Here is a 25,310-nt window from a genome sequence, read left to right on the forward strand (position 1 = left end):
ATGTGTAACTGGGGCTCAGTTGACGATCGAAATAGATACAATGTGTGAGAAAGGTAAAAACAATTATCTGTACGTTTCGAAGAATTTCCACGAATGGTTTCCCGTTTTTCAAAAGTAATCGGTATAGTATTGAATGCCGGTACATGAAAGTAGAAATACACGCGGAATACAATTCCAGCAAAAGGAAGAACCATATGACACGGTGCTTAACAAGCTTATCACCACTTCGTAAGCATATGTATTACTTACATCGAGCTCCTATTTCATATAAGTGCCGTGCAGGATTTAATGAATTCAGTTATAAGCATCTGTGACTGTAAATTGCACGATGCATTTCTGGGAAAAATTTTGCTGACTTTCACCGTGCACTCCCCGAATTTTACGTTTAGAGATTTGTGAGAGACAATACAGAAGCCATGTGCGACAAGGTGTTGCGTGTTGTTACGCAAAGCGAATTGTTCAAGATATAGAATTATTATTTATTTTGTAAAATGTATGCGCATCACATGTCCTCTGTTTTTATATTATAGAAAGGTTTGCTCGTAAAGGAAGTGTTCACCCACCTATAGTTCTTTTGGATTAATGCTTGAGCAAAATGATTTCCAGTTTTTTTATTTGTGATTAAAACATGCTGTAATACTTGTTTTAGGTGCTCGAAGCGAAACCCTTTTTGTACACTATTTTAAACGTTTATTCGTTGAATTTCCTTCTACCGCTGGTGCAGCAAAATGTTTATGAAAAAAGTCATAGACTCATTATCGTGAGTCTTAATTCAAACTTGAAAAAAAAAATCATAGGTCTTACTGTACGCTGGATACGGGAGAAGCTAGTTTCAACCTAAGCTGCGCTCAACATCGTAGTTGTGTTGCCTGACAACGCTGCTTGGCATGCTAACATTAGCGTAGAGATCCGCCTAAGCAACGGAGGCGGACGTGTGTGGTTGCTGTATTTTGGCGCTGAGCATTATATGATGTTATTCGGGATGGATGTGCGTGAATAAACCTTGAAATAATATTAGGAATATAGCAATGTTTACACTAAATTATCAAAGTGCGTATGAACTTTGGAAATTGTTACAATTGCGGTTGGCTGATTGTCAGTAGCGAAGCCATAGGATTTCCACTAAGATAAGTTTTGTAAGTGCAAGAACAATGGGCTTTCTGTAGTGAATAATTCGAAATTATAGTTTGCACAGGATCAGATATCGGATCAACGTGAGACGAGTTACTAACTTGAGTAATAGCACTGACATATAAATCCATGATATACGCCAATGACAACTTTTTTCACTTCACAGAATGACGTGAACTTTTTCGAACAAATGAACAACTCTATGATGAAAAAGTCAGCTCAGGCTTCCATGAAAATAGGTGGACCTTAAATTAACGTAAAATTGAGTACAACCTCTTTTCCGTTAGTGATATTAACAATTGACAAAATGAACTCTAGCATTCTGTAAAATTGTTGGGGATGTACCTCGATAGTAAATTGAGCTGGATTATACACACAAAAAAGCTCTGCAGTAAGTTACAAGAAGTTTGTATCTCTGTAGAAGGTGAAAGATTATGTGAATAAAGGGCTCATACTTATGACAAAGGCCTTTATTCATACACAGTTGTGCATTATGGAATACTTCTTTGGGGAAACTCTGCTATAGCAACAGAGGTTGTCCCTCTGCCAGAAGAAAGCCATTAGATGAATTTTTTGTTTTTGCAACTTAACGTTCTGCAGGCAGTACGTCATTGAGTACAGAATACTTATACAGTCCATGCATGCGTAACAGAATGACCACATGTATGAAAGCAGATCATATGTGCACTCACATAAAACACAGAAACAGGAATTTACTGGACATTCCATGGACTCTTTTCTACTTGTTAGCAAAATATTTTTCGGTAGTATACCACATGACATGAGGGCATTACTTGAAAATAAATTTAAAGTAATGGTAGAGACATGTTTGAGAGAAAAAGTATTTATAACACAACTGAATTTGTATTTAATGAAAAAAGATGATTTTAAAACTATAATTTTGGTTGTAACAAACCAAATTATTATTTTTTGACATACAAACTGGTTTGCAATCTGTGTAAAGAAACTAATTATTTTATGAGTACAAGATAAGTAATATCTGTATCATAATATTGTCATTGTTATCCACTTGTATAATCATTTATAGAATTATGTATGCACTGACGAAGCTGTGTACAACATAACAGATGTTTACAGACAAATAAATGAATTCTATGTATTTATCACAGTTTAGAAATTTGTAACCACATTGAAAAATGGAAGATTCATACTATTATTGGTTACCATATAGATGTATGCGGTTCTGAATGTTTTTTTTTATATCCATTGATTTAGTTGCAAATAGCTGTCCTGAAGAGTTGTGGATTGGTGATTAGTACCCACGATTTTCCCCCCTCATTGTTTTAATGTAGTGTGTAATTGCTGACAGCACTTTATATATGAGATCATTTCATGCCACACATAGGTTAGAAATTAACTTTAAACTTCTAGAGTAATTTCAAAGAAGACAAAAAGTCAGATGTTAAATCATCTCCACTAGAACATCACTATTAAACCAGAGATATTTTGTATGAATTATGATTGACATATAGGCCTAACAAAAGTGAGACAGATACATAATATATTTATAATATTTGCTTTCCTGTGTGTGATTCAGTGTTAATGCCTGGATTAGTAGTATTAATAATAATAATAATAATAATAATAATAATAATAATAATAATAATTCATCATTGAATGATTCACATCATTATACAATACCAGCGATTGATAGGTTATGATTCTTGACACATAACACAACAACACATTCTTCTGAAGATATTGTTGATAAACTTGGCGATGTTGTTGATGAACTTGGGATAAGATTGCACATAAAAGGTTTGCTGCTATTTACTTTTTATTCTGTACCTCACTATAATACTCTTCTAATGAGTAGAAAGGTTTTTGTAAAAGGAATTTCTCAAGCTGAAAGTTAATTTTCAGTCTAGGAAGGTTCATAACTATTCTTGGCAATGCATTGGAGAATTTTAATCTTGCATATTGTGGGCCATTTTCATAGAGTGCTGTTCTTAGACAGTGGATGTATTTCTTTCTTTATTCCTAGTACTGAACTGATAAAAAACAGAATAAATCTTGGGATGCAGTCTTTAAATGAGCAATACAGCTTTTAGATTATATATGTTTGTTGTGCCCAACACACCAGCTTTTGGAAACCAGCTGTAGCATGATTCTTTCTACTCAATTTCAGGATGATTCTCATAGGCCTTTATTGAAGGATCAGTACCTTATTGGGATCCTGATGTGGTTTTTACTTCCCATATTTCAAATCCATAGCACAGGTGTGAGGAAAATAAAGCATGGCATGCAGTCCTTGGGAAAACAATCTCATTACAAAACTTGCTATTCATATTGATTGTGCAAATATGTTATTAGATAGCTTACTTGTTAAAGACTTACGTTTCAGATTGGTGTGAATAGTTAAACATTCTTATGTGAATGCCTTCAACAATCATCTGCATGTGATAAAGCAAATCATTGTGAATCTTTGCAAATTTAAAATAAAATTAAAATAAGTATTTTACTAACCATTCTAACAAATTATTTTTTTATCTTGGTTTAATTATAGAAGGTTCCTGTTAGCTGTGTGACAAGCAGCAGAGGGTAGGGTAAATGGGTCTCCATCCTTAACAGCAAATAGGTAACTGCTATTCTGTGATAGACAGAAATTATGATGACAGTAAAGACACAATTATATGAGGGAATGAAATGCATAGCAGATCTTGTGTGTCTAACAATACCTTTATTAACAGCATAGCTCCTTTACAGTTAATCATAAGGAATCCAGTGATCATTTACTCCCGTAAAACTCAGCCATGTGAAATCAGATTGAGTAAAAGTTAAATTTGAGGCCAGGATTTTTGGACACTTCCTGGCTACTTAAGCTGTCTTAATAGGTGTTAATATTAACTTAACAGGTAATTTTTTAATCTAGAACCCAATGAGTTTGTAAAGGTTTGATAAGAAAAGATATTTTATCATCTTCTCTGACACTAATGCTATCATTCAAGCATCTAATTACTCACTAGAGATGAAAATTCACTATGTTTGGATACTATCCCATTTCTGCAAAAGCTTGTTGCAATGTACTGGGACATATCAGCAATCAGAGAAACACCACGATTTATTCACACATGAAGAACTACCATACTAATATTTGTTCATTAAACAGACTTGCAAATGAGAGATATCGATACTTTTACCTGAAAAAAAGATTAAGATTACTTAAAGAGAACAAGGCACCAGGTCCTGATAGAATTCAAATTAGAGGTTACATTGAATGTGGTGTTGAATTGCCCTTTTCCCAGCTCATGCTTATTGAAAATCTCGTGCACAGGATTTCCTCTCTGGAAAAGAGTACAGGTCACTCTTACTTACAAAGGATAAAAATTCAGATGCACAGAATTAAAGAACAAGAACACTGATGACCGGCTGTTGTAGGATGCTAGAGCATATTTTATGATCAAACATTGACATTCAGCAAGCTTCTTTCAAAGAAATAGCATGGATTCTAGAGAAATCACTCCTGTGAAACAAAGCTTGCTTTATTCATACATGACATCTCGCAAGCATAAAGCAAGCTGTGTTTCACATTAGGGGCTTTTCCAGAATTTTTCAGTCTGCCTTCACTTCTCAATAATGTGAAGATATGCTAGAAATGACATGTGATTTGGAAGGATTACTGAAGTTAGGGCACACAATTTACTGAAGTGGCAATCGGTTTATAGACTTGCATCAAGCGGTTGAACATTCTTCTTAAGGGTCTCCCAGTCAGTCATGCCATATGACTATTTGTGTCACCCAAACAATAGATGCAGGTTGACAGATAGATTCCATCTTCCTAGATTTTCAAAAGGCATTTGACAGTGTGCTACATTATCCAACACTAGCCCCGCGAAACAATCATGTGGAATACATTTGCAAATGTATTATTGCCTTGACGAATGTCTGATTAATGTTAGGTTGGTGCATAAGTTTGTAGCAATTTTGTTTTGCATGTTGGTATTCCGGTTGCTATGTGTTTATTTATCAATTGTCATTTTTTATTTATATTTTGCTGTGCTATTTGAGTTTACATATTGTCATTCAGAGATAGTGAGTGTATTTGTAGATGTCAGAAAATGGAGTGCAAAGTGGAGAAATTGGGAACATTTGCAACGTATTCTACTGTTTGAGTTCAATAGAGGAATGACAGCAGCAGAGACAGCCAGAAATATTTGTGCCAAGTATGGGGATAGTTGTGACATTATTGACTCTCCACATCCAGGAAAACCTTTGGGATTTGATGAAGATTGTTTAAACACATTAATCCACAATGATCCTCATCAGTGTATTTGAGAACTGGCAAATGTGATGAACTGTGATCATTCCAAAATTGTGTGACATCTGCTTGCAATGGAGAACATTCAAAAATTGAATGTATGGGTACTGCATGCTGTTAGTCAAAATCACAAAAATCAGCGATTAGCCATATGTGCTTGCTTATCACCAATTGGCTCGTGAACAATACTGATCATTCCTATCCTGTGTTGTTACTAGTGATGATAAATTGTGTCTTTATGCTAATGCAAGGAAAAGAAAGCAATGATCGTTCTCAAACAAAGGAGCAGCTCCCCCTACAAAGTCTTGCACAAACCCTTAAAAGATAATGTTATACATCTGGAAGAACAGCAGTGGTGTGGTGTAGTATGAATTGCTTCCCTGTGTGTAACCATTACTGCTGATATTTATTGTCAACAGTTAAGACATATTGCAGACTCAATCTACGAATAATGCCCAGGAAGTCTGTGTGAAATGATGCTACTCCACAATAACACGCGCCTGCATCCACCTATACTGATTTGGTTTGGGAGGTCATTCTGCTCTCACATTACTCACCTGAACTTGAGCCCTCAGATTTTCATCTTTTCCGCTCTCTATCAAACAACCTTCAAGAAACTTCCTTTCCAGATTAAAGTGCACTCTGAATATGGCTCAATGAGTTCTTTGCTTCAAAACTACGTGATTTCTATAGTATTGGAATTGAAAAGCTACCACACCATAGGCACACTGTTGTAAATAGTGAAAGAGAATATATTATTAATGACTAGAAGTCTCTGTTACTTGTGTCTGTTGTGTTTATTCAACTTATGGAAAAACGCCACAAACTTATGCACCAACCCAATAGAACCAAGTACCTTGTAGTGGATGGTGAATGTTCTACGAAAATAAAAGTAACACCAGGAGCGTAAAATACTGCCTCTAAACTAAGACTGAATCAACAATCACAACCAGAGGACCACGTGGTGCTCATCAGTGGATTTGTCACCCTTTGTCATATGTCATTGTATAGGTGCGGTAAGAAGGGGCTTGGAGGTAGCAACACTTTCTTGGGTGATGTATCTCCACAGAGCTGCTGCTTCTCATTCAAGTAACACATGGGTGAGTGGACCCCGTTTCAGTTGTCCCACTAAAGAAACATTCTTGGCAGCACTGCGAACTGAACCCAAGTACTCCGTGTTGCAGTATATGTGCTGGCCACTTGGGTATGGAGGCAGGTGATAGGACCTCTGATGCTCTCAGTGTACATAAATGATGTTCATATAAGATCAGTAGCACCATAAAATTGTTTGCTGACAATCCAGTTGTCTAAAGGAAAGTACTGCCATAAAACAATTGTAAGGATCTGCAGAAAGACTTGGATAAAAATTCTGCCGACTGTAATGTATGGATGCTCTCTTTAAAATTGGATAAATGTAAGATTATATCCATAACAAAGAGAAAAAAAACCCTATACCACCTCAGTACAAAAACTAGTGGTGAACATCTTGAGCAAGTACTATTGGTTTAGTATTTAGTGGTCATGTTAAGAGGTGATATTAAATTGGATGAACAAGTAAAGGCGGTATTAGGGAGGCCAAATGGAAGACAGATTTTCTGGCCGAGATCTGGGAAAATACAATGCATCCACAAACAAAATCACATACAAGTGACTTGTGTGATCAGTTCTAGAGTACTGTTCCTGTATTTGGAGTCAGTGTCAAGTAGGCGTGATAATGATCAGTCAGAAAATTGAGGAACCCCCTGTTAGGACCATGACATGTTTATATAGCCCACAGGAAGGTGTAACATAATTGCTTAAATGGTAATTGTTGAAAGAAAAAGATATTCTGACGAGACCCTATTAGTTAAATGTAGATCACCTGTGTTCAAAGAAGACTGTGATGACTGTGCTGTGACCATTGTTTACCTCTTGTAGAGGGAATGAGAAACAGATAAGACACATTAGGGCACATGCAGAAGCATATAGACAGTCATTTTTCCCTCATTCTGTACACTAATAAAATCGGAAATAAAATTTAAAATATTGGTATGATTGGTAAGAAGAGACGGACAGTACAGCTTATCACAGTGTACCAGTTTTCCTCACCAAGTAGGTATGTGTATAGGAGACTGCATGTAGAATGCTAATGTGATCCATTCTGGAGTACTGCTCAAATGTTTGGGATGCCCACCAGATCAGGTTAAAGGAGGAAATTGAAGAAATTCAAGGGCAGGGTGCTAGATTTGTTACCTGTAGGTTTGATCAACATGCAAATGTTGAGAGATGCTTCGAGAACTCAAATGAGTATCCCTATGTGAAAGACTACATTCTTTTCAAGGAACACTTTTGAGAAAATTTAGAGAACCTGCTTTTGAATCTGATTTCAGAATGATTCTACTACCGCCAACTTACATTTTGTGTAAGGACCACAAAGATGTGATAAAAGAAATTAAGACTTTTATGGAGGCATATAGACAGACATTTTTCTCTCACTCGATTCGCGAGCAGCGCAGAAAAGGAAATGACTAGTAGTGGTACAATGTTCTCCCTACCAGTTGTAGAATATAATAAACAATTGACTAATAAAGAATGGTTCCACCTGTTTTATGGCTCCTCCCTCTCAGTCAAACTGATAAGAGCTGTTCTCAACGGGGCAATGCAGAGTGAAATGGAAGTGTGCAGAGTAAGACAACACCGTAGTCTTTAAGTAAATTCAATGAGAAGTACTTCAAACTGCAAAATTTGAAGAACATAGCTGCTTGAGTAACTTGTCTGTAAGTCACTACATCTCAGGAGCACATTATCCAACATGATATGAGAGCTTTTGCTTTTAACAAAGGGAATAAAATTGTAAACATTGCCAATAAACCACATATAAAAAAGGTGCTTTTTTATACTTAAATAGGCCTATTTGTGTATTTGCAGTACTGCGAATATAGCCTCATCTTCTTCAGAAATAGTTACTGACAAAAGTTAATAACAAGGCAAGACTTCTAAACCATGCTTTACTTAAATCAGAATTCAGTTTCTTATTGCACAATAGTAACTAGAGACACAGAGCTATTATAAATTCATCCTCATTGAATACATCAAAGTAATCTTATCATTTCAATGTTACGAACCAAGAACAACTTATTGGAGCAAATAAATTCGAAGTTCTAGTTCTCCATCATCTTAGGATTACTTCAGAGGCCCTCTTCCACATGATAATAATTAACTGTCAGCTTTTACAAGCTAATGTTGGAGTGATGTATTAGTACACCATTGCTGGCTGAAATAACTGAGTAAGATCCTTGTGCTCCTGAATTCTGCAGTCCAGTGCACATGAAACCAGGTACTCTGAAGCTGATAAAGTATTGCCATCAAAGCAATGCCTGATGCATTCAGGGACTACCATAACAGAATGTTGTCAAGTGATCTTTCACAGAACCCAAAGAAATTCTGATTGTATTTAAATGTTGTTGGTGGCACGAGAGTTAGTAACCAGACCTTAGCGAATGAGACAGGAAGTGGCATTGATAGTAGCAAAGCAAAATCTGAAATGCGTAACACCATTTTCAAATGTTCCTCTACAAAGGAAAACCCAGGATAATTGCCTCAATTCAATCCTTGTACCACTGAAATGCTGAATGAAATAACTATTAGTGTCAGTGATGTTGAGAAACAGCTGAAATCACTATGTGGAACAAATCTCTAAGCTCCGATAGAATCCCTGACAGATCCCATCAGGGGGTAGCGGATGCTGTGACTGGGGCTCATGTAGTACACATTTCTGCTGCTAGGCATGTAAAGTGCAACTCATTGTGGCTCGTTCTGTTCTTCTGCAGTGATTTTTTTTTTCTAGCACTGTTTTATTCTTTTCTCGTTTTTTTGATGGCAAGTTTAAGTGAGCAACACCAAGTCCTTTCATCCATACATGTATTTTTTCATCATTAGAAACTTTTTTACATGAGTGGGTATACAGAGTAAAAGGCATATTACTATAAACAAAACTAGGCCTACTTTGCGTCTTCGGGTCAATTCCACAGTGCCAGGTCTTGTGGGCGATGACATCTCGGTCGGCAAACGATTCTAGTCGGGGTAGCGATGCGTTCTCACAGCAGACAATTGCGAGTGTAAACTGCCAGCTGCTCCAGTTGCCACATTGAGTGAAAAATTAAATCAACATCCACGTAAAAAGATAGGTCCATTAAGAATAACAGATTGTGCAGTGCCATTTCCTCCAAGTTTATTTTCCAGGCTGATTATGTGCTTATAAACTGGCATGCGGTGGCGGCGATGACGATAGCCACGTCGACGAGGCATAGTGCTTCAGTGCTGTTGCAGATAGAGCTCACAGTGGAATGATTCTGCATGCGTGCACTGCCCGCTTATATAGAGAACACGTGACCTTCGTTACTCAACGTGCTGATAAGGGACATACACTCTGCGCGCACTGGTGGGAGAGAAATATAGCGTACGCGCACTGTAGCTGTACTAAGAGCGCGCGTCTGCTGGTGTGCCGGCCTAGTGCCGAACCAGGAGGGTTGCGTAACCGGCCGGCTAGGTGCCCAGTGGGCAGTGCGGCACTATGCTTTGTTAATTTTATCAAATTATTGCATCCTTGAGCCCTTGATTACCATATGTACATCTAGCGGTTCTCGGCTGACGCCCCCGGTTACAGGAGTCAAGGATAACACTTTATTAATAATTATTATACAAAGTAATATCACCAGTTACTGTTACATTCTCAGCGAGTACACTGAGTCCTTTCATCCATACATGCATTTTTTCATCATTAGAAACTTTCCTGCATGAGCGGGTATACAGAGAAAAAGGCATATTACTATAAACAAAACTAGGTCTACTTTGCACCTTCAGATCAATTCCACAGTGTTTTCAACTCAGTAAATATGCTGCTAAAACTGTATTAATGTTGAAAGAAAGTTACCAAAATGATGCTATGGGAAAAACCCAAGTGTATGAGAGGTTTGCTCAATTTAAAAATGGCAACATGTCGATTGATAGCAGACCTCGTTCTGGTCCATCCATTAACTGTCTGAATCGACGAAACTAGGAAAAAAATTCTGAGCTTGTGTTCACAGACCATTGACAGACAATTGATCAATTGTCAGAGACTGGTGAGTTATCTTGGAGCTCAGTTCAGTGAATTTTAACAGAACCCTCGGGAATGAAAAGGGTTTCTGCCAAGTTTGTTCCTCAGTTTCTGACAATTGAAAGGAATAACAAAACATTTCATGCTTTGAAAGAACAGCTTGAAACTGATCCAGATTTTCTGTCAAAGGTTACTTATGATGATTCAGGCTTCTATGGTTATGACTTGGAAACAAAGCAATAGTCAAGCCAACGGAAGACATCATCATCACCCCATCCAAAAAAATGTCATCAAGTCAAATCAAACATCAGAAAATGCTGATTTGTGTTTTTGATACTAAAGGACCATTCATAGTTTGTTTGCAAAGGTCAAATCATCAATCAAAACTTTTATTTGGAAGTTTTAATACGATTGTACAACAGTGTTTGTCAAAAAGACCTCATTTGTGGCTTACAAGAGACTGGTTCTTCCACCATGACAAAGCACTTGCACACACAACCAACTCTTTTAGACAGTTTTTGGCTAAAAATGGCATGGTTCCACTGCCCCACACTCCTTGCTTGCCTGACCTGGCTCTGTGCGACTTAATATACAACATGAACAGCAAGGGTCCCAACGCACTTCCCTGGGGCACACCCAAAGTTTTTGGCTAAAAATGGCATGGTTCCACTGCCCCACACTCCTTACTTGCCTGACCTGGCTCTGTGCGACTTAATATACAACATGAACAGCAAGGGTCCCAACGCACTTCCCTGGGGCACACCCAAAGCTACCCTGGGGCACACATAAAGTTACTTCTACATTCTGGTGATGACTCTCCATCCAAGATAACATGCTGTGCCCTTGCTACCAAAAAAAGCCTCAATCCAGTTACAAATTTCACTTGATACCCAATATTATCATACTTTTGACAATAAGCGCAGGTGTGGTACTGAGTCAAATGCTTTTCGACAAAACCAAGAGATACTGCATCTACCTGGTAGCCTTGATCCATAGCTTTCAGTATGTCACGTGTGAAAAGTATAATTTGGTTTCAAACGATTGATGTTTTCAAAATCCATGCTGGTTAGCATTAGGATCTCATTCTGACCAATATACCTCACTCACTATGTTTGAGCTCAGAATATGTTCTAAAATTTTACAACAAATCAATGTCAAGCATATGACAAATGTATTAGGGACAAATGTATTAGTTGTAATGGAAAGTATTTTGGAAGGGATAAGGTTGTTTTGCAAACAGTTTGAAAATATATAGCTTCTAAAAAATAATTCTAGTTTTTTTGGGTAGCCCCTTGTATATTGAATTTGTGGTTGAATAAGTCCCTCTTCTAACTATAATCTATTGTAGATCCCTTAAACAAAACACCGTGCCCAGTTCTTGGAAAAAGGCACAAGTCACACCTGTCTACAAGAAGGATTGTAGAAGTGATCCACAAAACTACCACCAAATATGCTTGAAATTGATTTGTTGTAAAATTTTAGAACATATGCTAAACTCGAACATAGTGAGTGAGGTATCTTGATCAGAATGAGCTCCTAATGCCAACCAGCATGGATTTTGAAGACATCAATCTTTTGAAACCGAACTTGTACTTTTCACACACGTTATAGTGAAAGCTTTGGATCAAGGCTACCAGGTAGATGCAGTGTTTCTTGGTTTTGTTGAAAAGCATTTGACTCAGTACCAAATGCATGCTTGTTGTCAAAAGTACGATAATATTGGGTATCAAGTGAAATATGTGACTGGATTGAGGCCTTTTTGGTAGCAAGGACACAGCATGTTATCTTGGATGGAGAGTCATCACCAGAATGTAGAAGTAACTTCGTGCGTGCCACAGGGTAACTTTGGGTGTGCCCCAGGGAAGTGCATTGGGACCCTTGCCATTCATGTTGTATATTGATTACCTTGCAGATAATAGGAATACTAAAATCAGAGTTTTTGCAGATGATACAGTTATCTACAATGAACTACTGTCTGAAAGAAGCTGCATAAATATTCAGTCAGATATTGATAAGATTTCAATTTGGGGCAGAGATTGGCAATTTTCTCGTTGTTCAGAATGTGAAATTTTGCATTTCACAGAATGAAAAAAAGTCGTATCCTATGACTATAATATCAATGAGCCAATGTTGCAATCGGCCAACTCGTAAAAGTACCTGGGTATAATGCTTTGTAGGATTTGCAATGGAATGATCACATAGGTTCAATCGTGAGTATAGCTGGTGATAAACTTCGGTTTATTGGTAGAATACTGGGGAAGTGCAATCAGTCTGTAAAGGAGATTGCTTACAAAACGCTTGTGAGACTGGTTCTAGAATATTGCTCAAGTGTGTGGGACCCATACCACATAGGACTAACAGAAGGCAGCATGAATGGTCACCAGTTTATTTAATTTGTGGATGGAACTGAACTGGAAAACTCATGAAGATAGATGTAAACTATCTGGAGAAAGTCTATTAACAAAGGTTCAGGAACTGGCTTTAAATGTTTACTCTAGGAATATATTACAACCCCTTACATATCGCTCATGTAGGGGTTGTGAGGATAATATCAGAATAATTACTGCACACACAGAGGCATTCAAACAATCATTCTTTCTGTGTTCCATTCACAAATGGAACAGGAAGAAACCCTGAGACAATGGGATGTACCCTCTGCCATGCACCTAATGGTGGTTAGCAGAGTATAGATGTAGGATGCAGATGCCATCTCTCATTCTTAAATATGGCTGTTCTTCAATGGAATCAATGTGGCATTGGACAACATAGGGTGAAACAGCAGCTGCTTCTATGTTCACAATTCCCAGCTGTTTTGTGCTTCTATGAAATGAAAATATGGATTCAAGACTGTGTGTTACTATCAACCTCCCAGTGTGGAGGGTGGGGGAGGTGGGTTAGAAGGGAAAAGAATAGGTTAGCGGAGCTTTGGACCAGGGGGATTTCTAGAGTGCAGGACATGCTGGAGAGACTATTTCCATTTGTGTAGTCCAGAGACATTAGTTCTGGAAGAAAGTATCCAAATGGCCAGTGTAGTGAAGCAGCTGTTGAAGTCATTTGTGTTGTGGTTTGCAACATGTTCAAAAAGTGGATGGTGAAGCCGGCGATTTGCCGTAATTTTGTTGTGGCCTTTCACATGAGTAGACAGCTTGTTACTTGTCATGGTCACATAGAATGCTGTACAGCAGTTTCAGTGTAGCTGGAACATGTCTGCTTTCATATATGACCCTGATGTTTAGTGGGTAGGAAATGACTGTGATTGGACTGCAGTAGGAGGTGGTGGGTCAGTGTATGGGACTGGTCTTGCACCTGGGCTGACCACAAGGGAATGATACATGAGGTGCAGGATAAGATTGGGAATAGGGATGGATGAGGATATTCTGTAGGTTGGGTGGGCAGGGGAACAGTACTTTGGGGTATGTGAGTAGGATTTTGGGTAGGATATCCCTCTACTCAGGGCACAGTGACGTGTAGTTGAAGTTCTGTTGGAAGATGTGGTTGAGCTTTTCAAGGTTAGGGTGACACTGGGTGATCAGGTCAGTGTTGGTCAGTGGCTGGTTAACAGGTTTACTACTTCCAAGAGGAGCAGATGGCAATGGAGATTTGTTTATGGATAAGGGGGATAGAAGGTGGATAGATGTATTTATGAAGCTATGGGAGAGGTGAGCTTTGACTTCCAGGAAGGTGGCTTGATGGGTTGAGAAGGAAGTAGATTTGGGAATAGGTGTTGAGATTATGAATGAAAGGACAGAAGCTGCCCTTGTTGTGAGTCCAGATCATGAAAATGTCATTAGTGAATCTGAACCAGACAAGTGGTTTCAGTGTTGAGTTGGTTGGTAGGATTCTTCCAGATGGCCCATAAATAAGTTGCAAGTACCCATGGCAATACTATGGACTTTTTTGTAGATTTAGCATCCAAAAGTGAAATAATTGTGGATCAAGATGTGGTTGGTTAGGACAATTAGGCAAGAGGTGGCAGATTTAGTGTCTGGGTCATTGAGAAATGTAGTATTCCATGGGGGATGTTGGTGTACAAGGACATCACATCCACAGTGACCAACAAGCAGTCTGGTGGCAATGGGACAGGAGCTGTGGAGTGGTGGTGTAGAAAGTGAGCAGCGTCTTGAATGTAGGATGAGAGGCTACGGGCAGTAGTTTGGAAGTGTTGGGCAGCATTGTAACCAGCCACAATGGGATCACCAATAGGGAGACCTGTGAGTCTGGGTTTATGGAGCTGGGGGAGTAGCTAAAAGGTAGGAGTGCAACGGGTTACTGCTGTGAAGAGGAATATGGGTTGAGGTGTCCGAGTTTGGGACGGATCATAGGCCTTACTGGAGCTGCTTTAGGTCACTTTTGACTTCTGGGATGGTGTAATAGTTGTAACATCTGTATGCAGAGGTGTCAGAAAGTTGGTGGAGGCCCTCTGCCACATAATAACTACAATTCATGACCATTGCAGTGGGAACATTGTGGGAAGGATTGTTTTTCTGGTAACAGATAGCACTGTGTCCTGTAGGAGTGATGTTGGACTGACCATGAAGGCACTTAGGAAAAGAAGGTGAGGGCAGATTGGAAGTGAGGAATTCCTGAAAAATTACCAGATGATGATTGGATGGAATGTAAGGTGGATTGTGGTTGGAGGGTGGGTGGAACTGTTTTAGACAAGGCTGTGTTCGTGTTTTGGTTGGCTGTCATCAGTGTTTCATGTAGTGAAGTAATATTTCTACTGCAAGGAGCAAGTAAAGGAAAGTAGGTTCCTTACAAGGGCACCGTGGTTGAAATTAGGTTTGGGGTTGAAGGTGAGCCTTTTTGAAAATAATGAGACTTCTGCAGGATCAGAGTTTTGGCAGAAAGATTGACAATAGTGTTACAGTGTTGGTGTTCAGGAGTAGTGTGTTTCATGGTGGGGGGAGCTTTTGGGCATGTGGAAGGCAGATTAGGTCAGAAAGACATGGTCGGGGAGCTATGAGGTGTTGACAGAGTACGTTCTATCAGAGAGGTAGGTTTGTTCTTGGCTAACAGACAGTCTAGCTGGGACAGCTTCCTCAGATGGTGTTGGGGATTATGTTCCAACTGTTAAAGAGCAAGAGTTTCTTTTGCAATGAAGGCATTCAGGAAGTTGGGATCACACAGTAAAAGGATTTTGTGGAAGGAGTAGAGGCTATCAAGTATCGTTTGAGCTTAGTTTGTATGATTAAGAAGGTTGAGATTAGTGAGAGTGAAGAACTGACGGAATTGAAAAAGGTGAAGGTTCTTGCAATAGGATGGATGTCAACCTGAAATGCCATTTTTAATGGTAAACTCATTAGGCAAGTACCATGTGCCAGACAGAATTTTAGAAAGAGCATGTGTGACTGGAGGAAGGGAAAAGAAGAGTTTTCAGAATTAGTGAAGGTAGAGTGAGCAGGGATTCATAAGTGAATGATTGGGGGAGAAAAGGAACTACTAAAAATTTGTCAAAAAAAGTTGAAAGTGAGAACCTGCAAACTTAATCAGCCACTGACCAGCAGCCTGATCATCCTGGCCTTGGAAAGCTCAACCATACCTCCAACGGGGCTTCGACACCTCTTGTGCCCTGAGATGAGGGATTTCCTACGCAGATCCCTACCGACATCCCCAAAGTACTGTTCTACTGCCCAGCCACCCTACAGAATATCCCTGTCTATCCTTATTCCAATCCTACTCCCAATCCTGCACCCCATGTGTCATTCCTGTTGTGGTTGGCCCAGGTGCAAGAACCATTCCATACACTCACCCACCACCTCCGACTGCATTTCAGTCGCAGGTGTTTCCTACCCAATAAAAGGCAAGGCCACATCTAAAAGCAGCCATGTTAAGTATCAGAAATGCAGTAATTGCTGTCCAACATTCAATGTGACCATGACAAATAACCAACTGTCTTCTTGCACGAATGGCCACTACAAAACTGTGGCAAACTTCAAACTTGACCATCCAGTCGCCAAACTGGTGAAAGACCCCCCCCCCCTCCCTCCCCCCAGATATGGAAAGGTTAAAAAGACATTAATTATGAATGTGTGGTAAGGCGCAGACAAATGAAAGAAAAACCATCATTCATTTTTCTTTGTACATGAATTTGTTTTCACTCTCTCCCATATGGGAAAGGATGGTTACGATGGATTGCTTAAAGTACAAAATATTACGAGTATTTTGTATGGTATGTGTGTATAAATAAGAGAAGACTTAAAAAAACAGTATTAAGTATTTTTATTGAAGTGGAATGTTGCCCAGGAAGGCAGATTTTCATAATTTTTTGGCATGCACTGGTGCTGCTGCAGTCGGCTGCCTGCATCTACAAATAAAATGTAAGAGAGGAAGTCCAAATAGCCTAAATTCATACAAGCAAAACATTTGTACTAATGCAATTGTATTATTCTTTAAATTTATTTTCATTCATATATTGTAGTGCCTCGATAATTTCGGGGTAAATTCTAGAGACAGTTGTATTTCACCATCTCAAACACACAATATTTTAAGTATGAGTGTGTGAGAGTGGAAATGTGTCTACTGCACCACAGTTTATGTGTGTGCCGAACGAGCATGTGTTACGAGGAGACTAAAGTTGTGACGGTCTGTCAACGCTGACAGGTGGTGGCTGCACACGCCTTGGAAGCCATATGTTCATTAAAAGGAGTAATCAAGGGCTACTCTTTGGCAGTGAAATAGTCTGTTGGGAACAAATGAAATAGATTTTATCTAGAGTCTCTTATGCTCTGTTGTTTGACTTGCTAGGAGCCAGAACTGTTTTGACAAGGGTTATTAAAACCAAAAGAGACTATAATGATATACGTTAAGTACTAAGGTTTTACAGGCATGGTTGACTTATGAGACTTGTGTAGTTGTCTTATTGTGAAGAAGAAAATATAGCACAGTTGATATAAAAGTATTCTGAGAATAATGAATCATTTTAAGGGTAGAGAAGTAGTTCAGTAATATTTCCCTAACCAGCACATAATCTTCAGAGAAGAAGCATTGTGAAGATCGATGCAGCCGTCTGTCCTGAGAAGAAGATTGGCTGCACGCAATACATAAATCACCCGCGAGAGACGTGTGAGTCTTGCACCCCAGTACCACAGAGTCTCCTGTTGTCAGGAAAACATTAGAATATGTATATTGTTTTTATTAATATAATACAAAATCACAACACAAAAGACTTCAACAGCTGCTTCACAATGCAATTCATTTGAATACTCCTCCTGGCACAAGTTCCTCTGAACTACACAGCTGGGAATTGTCTCCTCAGTATATGCTGCACCCTTGCAATACCCTAGCCTAAACTTGTGCTGACCTGTCCCCACTGCCTCATTTTATCTCTTCCCTTGTCTATTATATCCACATCACTTCTCCATCCGAGTCCTACACTGCTTCTCCACAACTCTTCCTTCCCTCCCACCCATATGGGCATTCTCTCTCTCTCTCTCTCTCTCTCTCTCTCTCTCTCTCTTCCTTCCTCCTCTTTTCCCTTCTGAACCCCAGTCCCTTCCCTCTCCCCTCCCTTTCTCCTTCTTCATCTTCACATCACATTTCTCTCTTCTCCCCCCCCCCCCATCCCTCCCCCTCTTCTGACATCTTTTCTCGTCCATCCTCTTTACTCTTTTTGTCTTGTTGTGCGGCCATGGAGTCATCTGTCCAAAGAGCTGCCTCTTTCCCACTATCCCTTCCTTCCATTCTCACCAACCCTCTTCACCATTTCCCAACACCATCAATTCACTTCAAATAATCAATTTTCTTTTGGCCACAGCAGCATACATTTGGCTGTCTGTGTGGTTACGTGTGTGAATTTTGCTAGAAAAATAGCTAGTGCTCAAAAGCTAGTGATAATGATGTGTTTCGGTGCTTCATGCATCAGTCCACTATAGGTGAGTGGTTGCCTTTCCCTTATTTTAAATAATGAAGTATTTGTCATGTTTCTGCTTCAGTAAAACTTTTTCCCATATCGGAAAATAAATTACTGTGTGAGATAAGGAAAAAATCTGAGGCCTGATGTGGATTCAGTGCCCAAAAAACCATTAGAGTAAGCTACTCGCTAACAAATAGTAATTATTATTTCATTGGCCTGTGTAGTCTTTTTCCTGGGAAATCTCACATTGCAGTATGCCATCTGACAAATCTACTTGTTGGACACTAGGATTCCAGGAATTGAAGAGTATGGTGAAGCATCTAAATCTAGATCTACACACTGCAAACCACTGTGAATTGCATGACAGAGAGTACTTATCAGAGCTTCTTCCCATTCCATTTACATATGGAAACCAGGAAGAGTGAGTGCCTAAATGTCTCTGTGCTTGCTGTAGTCTAATCTAGCACCTGGCCCTTCAGGTTTTTCAGCATCTCTGTAACACTCTCCCAAGTGTTGATCAGATATGTGACCACTTCTGATGCCTTCCTTTGTATATGTTCTGTATCCCCTGTTAGTCCTATCTGGTGTGGGTTTCACATAATTGAGCATTATTGTAGGGTATATTGCACCAATGTTTTATTTGTAAACAGTTTTTGCACCACTTTGAAATCTTGTCAAGATCTGACTGAATACTTTCAGACAGCACTTCATTACAGATAACGGGATCATTCGTGAGAAATATGTTGTTACTCTTAATATTATCAGCCAGATCATAATATGCAACATGAAAAGCAAAGGTCCGATCATAGTACGCTAGGACATATCCAAAGTTACTTCTACATCTGTTGATGACTCCCCACTAAGAAATTCTAAGTCCAGTCTCAAAGTTTACTTGATGTCCAGTATGATCATACTTCTGATGACAAATGTTGGTGTGGAATGTAGTCGAATGAAAGGCAATAAATAATCTGACTGCCTTGGTCCATGGTTTTCAGGATGCCATGGGAGAAAAGTGAGAGTTTGGTTTCACGTGACTGACATTTCCATGCTGGTTGGCATAGAGGAGATCATTCCGTTCAAGATACCTTACACTGCCCTAGCTTAGAATGTATTCCAAGATTCCACAACAACTGATCAAAGATATTAGATGATAATTTTGTGGATCATTTCTGTTAGCCTTGTTGTAGATAGGTGTGATTACAGTTTTTTATGAGATATGTTCTGGTTAAAAGAGGACCTTCCTCATCTAAAAACTGTGAGTAATATCTGTTGTTATCTTGTTGTTGTAGTTGTAGTAGTAGTTGTTGTTATTGTCTTCAGCCCAAAGGCTGGTTTGATGCAGTTCTCCATGCTACTCTATTCTGTGCAAGCCTTTTCATGTGTGAATAACAACTGCAACCTATGTCCTTTTCAAACTGCTTAACACATTCATTTCTTGGTTTCCCTCTTCACATTTTGCTACCCATGTTTCCCTCCAGTACTAAATTTGTGATCTCCTTATGTGTCAGAAGAATGTGTCCAATCAGCTGATCCCTTCCTTTAGTCAAGTTGTCCCACAAAATTTTTTTCTCTCCATTTCTCTTCAACAACACCTCATTAATTATATGATCACCCATCCAATCTTTAGCATTCTTCTGCAGCACCCCATTTCAAAAGCTTCTATTCGCTGGTTGTCTGAGTTGTGTATCACTAACATTACCCTTCTGTACAGGGCTATTCTCTAGACAAGTACCTTTAGGAAAGACTTGCTAACACTTAAATCTCTATTCGATTGTAACAAATTTCTCTTCTTCAGAAAGGCTTTTCATGCCATTGTCAATCTACATTTTATATCCTCTCTACTTTGACCATCATCAGTTATTGTATTGTCCAAATAGCAAAACTCTTCTGCTATTTCTAGTGTCTTGTTTCGTCATTGAATTTCCTCATCATTGCCTGATTTGATTCAACGACATTCCATTACCATTGTTTTGTTTTTGTTGACATTCTTCTTATATCCTCCTTTCAATACACTGTCCATTCCATTCACTGCTGTTGGAAGTCCTGTGCTGTCTCTGACAGAATTAAAATGTTGTTGATAAACCTTAAAGTTTTCATTTTTCTCCCTAAACTTTTAATTTTTACTCCACATTTTTATTTGGTTTCCTTTACTGCTTGTACAGTGTACAGATTGAATGACATTATCAATAGGCTACAAGACTGTCTCACATGATTCTCACACCTGCTTTCCTTGCATGCCCCTTGACTGATACAGCTGTTGTCTGGTTTCTCTACAAGTTGTATATAGCTTTTCATTCCCTGTGCTTTCCTCTGCTATCTGTAGAATTTCAAAGAGTGTATTCCAATCAACATTACTGAAAGCTCTCTGTAAATCTACAAATGCTATAAACATCAGTTTGCTTTTCCTTTACCTGACTTCTGAGGTATGCTATACAGTTGGTATTGTCCTGTGTGTTTCTACATTTATTTATTTATTTACATTTTCTTTGCGTGGAGCCATCGTAATGATGGCTTTTGCAAACGTCAGACTTAATACTATTGTTATATTTATACTTATAAAGTACACTATATTCTGTAGCTGTTGCTTCTTATGCCTATTTTTTACGTTTATCATATTACAACTGATATGCTAATGCCTTATGCTACAATCACTATCTTAAAATTTACTGAAAGAATATAAACATTTTTCTATTAGAAAATATTTTAATTTTGTTTTAAAAACATTTCCCGTGTACGTTCTTAGAGAGTTTGGTAGCTTGTTATCCTAAATTTCTGTGGAATCAGTTGGTATTGTCCTGTGTGTTTCTATATTTCTCTGGAATCCAAACTGATCTTCCTGGAGGTCAACTTTTAGCAGTTTTTTTTTCCATTCTTCTGTAAAGAATTCATGTCTGTATTTTTCAAAGCATGACTTATTAAACTGATAGTCCAATAATATTCACATCTATCAGCATTTGCTTTATTTGGAATTGGAATTATTACATTCTTCTTGAAGTCTATGGATGTTTCGTGTGTGTCATACATCTTGTTACATACAGTGCTATTATTGGCACAACAAAGCTCACAGCAGTCTCATTCCAGATCTGAATGCTTCTGAATCTCAGAGCTTGAGATCGGTATGTGCCAGGAGACCTTTCAAGTCCCCTACCAGTATCAGCATCTAACAGTCAGTTGGTCACTGTGTCATCCATAATACACTTGATCAGAATGGTTGCACCATGCTGTCTGCAGGCTTTGACGATGAGCAGTTCATCTGCATTTATTCTCTGTATATTGGTACATCCAATCTGCTGTTTTATGGGTGCCAGCATTTACATGCTGTGATTGCTTAGATGTATATTGGGATCTACCATAACTGATTCCCTTAATACTCAATATGATGTTACTAAAAGGTCTCCCCCAGGTATAATTAGAATGACCTTTTGAAGAGCTCTACAGAATCCTTACTACTTTCTGTCTCCATCCATGATTGTATTGGAAAGGAATCATAATAGACTGTATTGTTGTTTTAATAGACTACATTGTTGTTGTGGTTTTCAGTCTGAAGACTGGTTTGATGCAACTCTGTCCTGCACAGGCATCTTCATTTCCGAATAGGCTGTAGGTTATAGTAAAAATTATACAGTGCCACACATACTTCACTGATTCACAGAATATAGTTAGTTAATTCCACTTTCTGTAGATTGTATTCATGATAATGATGTGGAATGTGTCACTAGAATAAATTATTGCAGAGAAAGAGACTTAAAAATATTAATATGATTGTATGTTGGTCATTTACAGTTTTCAGTTGGCAACTGAATTCTATTCATAAATTTCTCTGTAGTTTAGACAGAGTTGTTAAGAGCAAACTACTTTAATATACATTTGAAAACTCTTCTGCTGTCTGTCAAAAACATTATAGCTGTATATTTCTCACCTTGTTTAGTGCGACTGCCATATTCAGAAGAGGAAGGTGGAGATACGTTTTCTGTGTGATATTGTTTAGATATAGATACCTGTCAGATACCTGTTTTACACTTCTGAGTCTAAGTTTTGGTCTAAATAACATTATATAAACATAATATGTCATATTGCATTTCATAAATATAACCTGCATTATGTAACTTAGTTACGAAGTTAGTTGCAAAACACTTGTTACATACAACTACATTTCTCATGAAATTGTCTTCAACTATCTTTGCTACAACTATCAACTGTCTTTAATGAAGTACAGTGAAAATAATTCTTGCAACTCTGTACTGATTTCCAAGCAGTTTTAAAGCTTAGTTTTTCAAAGTTTATTTGAAACTGATGGTTATTCATTGAAGAAGAAGTACTTACTCGTAATTTAAGGTTTTAATACAATGTAAGTTCCTGCATTTACAGAAGATTATGTGGACATAGTCACCAAGTGTGCCATTTTGCTTCTCTTTGATTTATATCATCACATATTTATTGATGTAAGCACATTAATGTATATAAGGTGCTAAGTCTTGTGCTGGTTGAGACACAATGGGAACACATCCCAGGTAGATCATGTAGAACAGTTTTATTGAAAACTGTATAAACCAAAATACTACTCTGTTGGACAAAAGTGAATCACTGCAATAGTTTGTGAAAGTTCATGAGTAGTACTGAATTTACACAAGTCTGAATTTAAGCCGAATGCCAGAATGACCAAACAGTCAAAGTGTAATATTCATCAGAAGTAGAACAAAATAATGTAGTGAAGGTCAATGGCCGATACCAAGTTCCTGATCATCTGCAAAGCAGAGGTCAATACCTAGTCATGGGAAGGCAGATGACGGTAGCTTCCTGATTCAGCAGTGGCTTTTGCGGCACAGTGTTGTATGTAACAAAGGTTCCGATCCAGACTGATTGAAGAACTGCAGACGCAGCTGACACCTGGCCCAGTGCTTGATGGAAATTGCCTTGAAGTTGTCTACTGATGCAATCCCTTCGTGGTTAAGCTGCAGGTACACCATCACCGTGGTTGCAGTTCTGTAGGGACTACATCTCGTACACAGCATCCCTTTGCCCCTGCAAGGACGAGAGGGAGTGGAACATCTCGGTGTCCAAGGAACATGACATCTCTTCTTGGCTGCCCATGTCCATGGAACTGGTGGCCCTGGTGGGCCGAGGTTGATGACCATCAGAGTTGGTGTGTGGACCGGGGACTGGATGTCCTCAACAGAGGCTGTAGGATGTGGACTGTGTGGCTACTGTGATGTTGCTGTTTGTCCAAGACTCTGGGAGGGGCGATGTCTGACTTTCAAATTAAAGATCTTGACAATCCACTGCTGGGAGGTATCACTGTTTTCCATGAGTGTACCTCCTTGACATTCTTAGAACCAGTGGACTCATCGTGTAGTGGTAGTTCCACCTTAGCTTGTCGTAATAAGTGGGTGACCACTTCCAGGATCCATTTGCAGTGATTTTTGGAGAAAACCAATGCCCAGATATCATATTTGACAAAATAATGGTGGTGTTGAGACCATGTATGGGGAGACTGAGTTCTCATAGTATGGAGAAAGGATATTTGGAATGGTGCTGCCATCCACGGAGTTTTTCGGTGGGGTTGTTGTTGTCCTGAGGGGTGGAGAGATAAGGTGCTGAAAACAGAGTCAGAGCTTCATTTAAATCATGATGGCATTGCGACTTTGCTAATTGTGACTTAAACATGTGAACAAAACAGTCTGATAATCCTTTGGATGCAAGATAGAAAAGTTCTGTGTGCACTAGGGCAATGGCATTGGAAGAACAATGACATGTAATTTTGGAAGAAATGAACTGAGGCTTGTTGTTGGTAACCATGTTTCCAGGAGTGTTCTATGGAGAAGATCTGTGCTAGTGCGTGTATAGTCTATGCCCAGTATGTTGAAGACGTACAAGAAATGTAGTGGAATCCGGTTCCTGTATTGGCCATGATAAATTGTGAATACCTAATATCCATGGTAAATAAAAATCCAAGTAAGAGGTCTGCATAGATTAAATGGAGTAGTAACCAGAGTCTTGAAGCACCCAGCCAAGGGGAGTATTTATGAGCAGGTGCCACCTGTTTGCTTTGGCAGGTCTCACATTCCACCTTCATGTTGGTAATATCTGCATCAACACATTGCCAATGCGCATGTTGATAGGCTATCCTCTTAATAAGCACAACTTCCCAATAGCATTGGTGTGGGAGGCACAAGATGCGGTGTTACAAGGCGGATGGGATCACAACATTGGTGTGACTATTTTCTCTTGAACCAAGAGGACTCCATTGAGGGTGGATGTGCATGTGCATATGCTGGAATGCTTGGATTTCTAAATGATTCAATTGTTCCAATCTGTCAGCCACTCCTGTTGCACAGTCCAGAGTATTTCCTTGAAAACTGGGTTGTGAACTGAGTTATGTGTCTTGTCCAAAGGTAACCTGGAGAGAACGTCAGCATTTGCATGTTGAATTGTTGAGTGGTATTTGGTGTCACATGGCTAGCGAGACAAAAATAATGCCCAGCTGTGGAAGCAATGTGCCAGTTTAGTTGGAATATTGAAGACTGCCTTGAATAATGGGAAAAGAGATTTATGTTCAGTTAGTAATGTGAAATGTCGGCTGTACACATAATCGTCAAATTTCTGGAGTGTGAACACAATACCCAGGGCCTTGTTTTCCATTTGGCTGTTGTTCGGTTGTGTCTGTGTCAGAGTTTTGGATATGAATGCAGTGTTCACATTTCACACCATGTACTTTTTGAGATAATATCGTGCCCAAGTTATAACCAGAAGCAGTAGCTGCTACAATTAAATGTTTTGATGAACCGTAGGCCATAAGGCATAGAGAAGGCTTTATCGCAGAGTAGATGCCAATTAAACTTCACATAACAGCTGATGGAACAGTTCTGCTATTGTTGCGGCTTGTGAGATGAACTTGTGATAATAATTAAGTTGGCCAGGCACAAATTGTAATATGTTTGTTTGCATGGTCATCTTCTGTGCAGCAGCTA

General features: G+C 38.9%; 1 protein-coding gene across 1 annotated transcript in view; it reads left to right on the top strand.

The window, feature by feature from the left end:
* The first annotated feature begins 735 nt into the window (after window positions 1-735).
* The window catches only part of LOC126267092 (protein eyes shut), a 275,518-nt gene continuing 250,943 nt past the window's right edge, over window positions 736-25,310 (top strand). Inside the window, exon 1 of the mRNA XM_049971959.1 lies at window positions 736-988. The gene's annotated coding sequence lies outside the window, so the exon portion shown is untranslated. The remainder of the gene's footprint in view (window positions 989-25,310) is intronic.

Source organism: Schistocerca gregaria, chromosome 4 (genome assembly GCF_023897955.1).
Source record: "Schistocerca gregaria isolate iqSchGreg1 chromosome 4, iqSchGreg1.2, whole genome shotgun sequence".
NCBI lineage: Eukaryota > Metazoa > Arthropoda > Insecta > Orthoptera > Acrididae > Schistocerca > Schistocerca gregaria.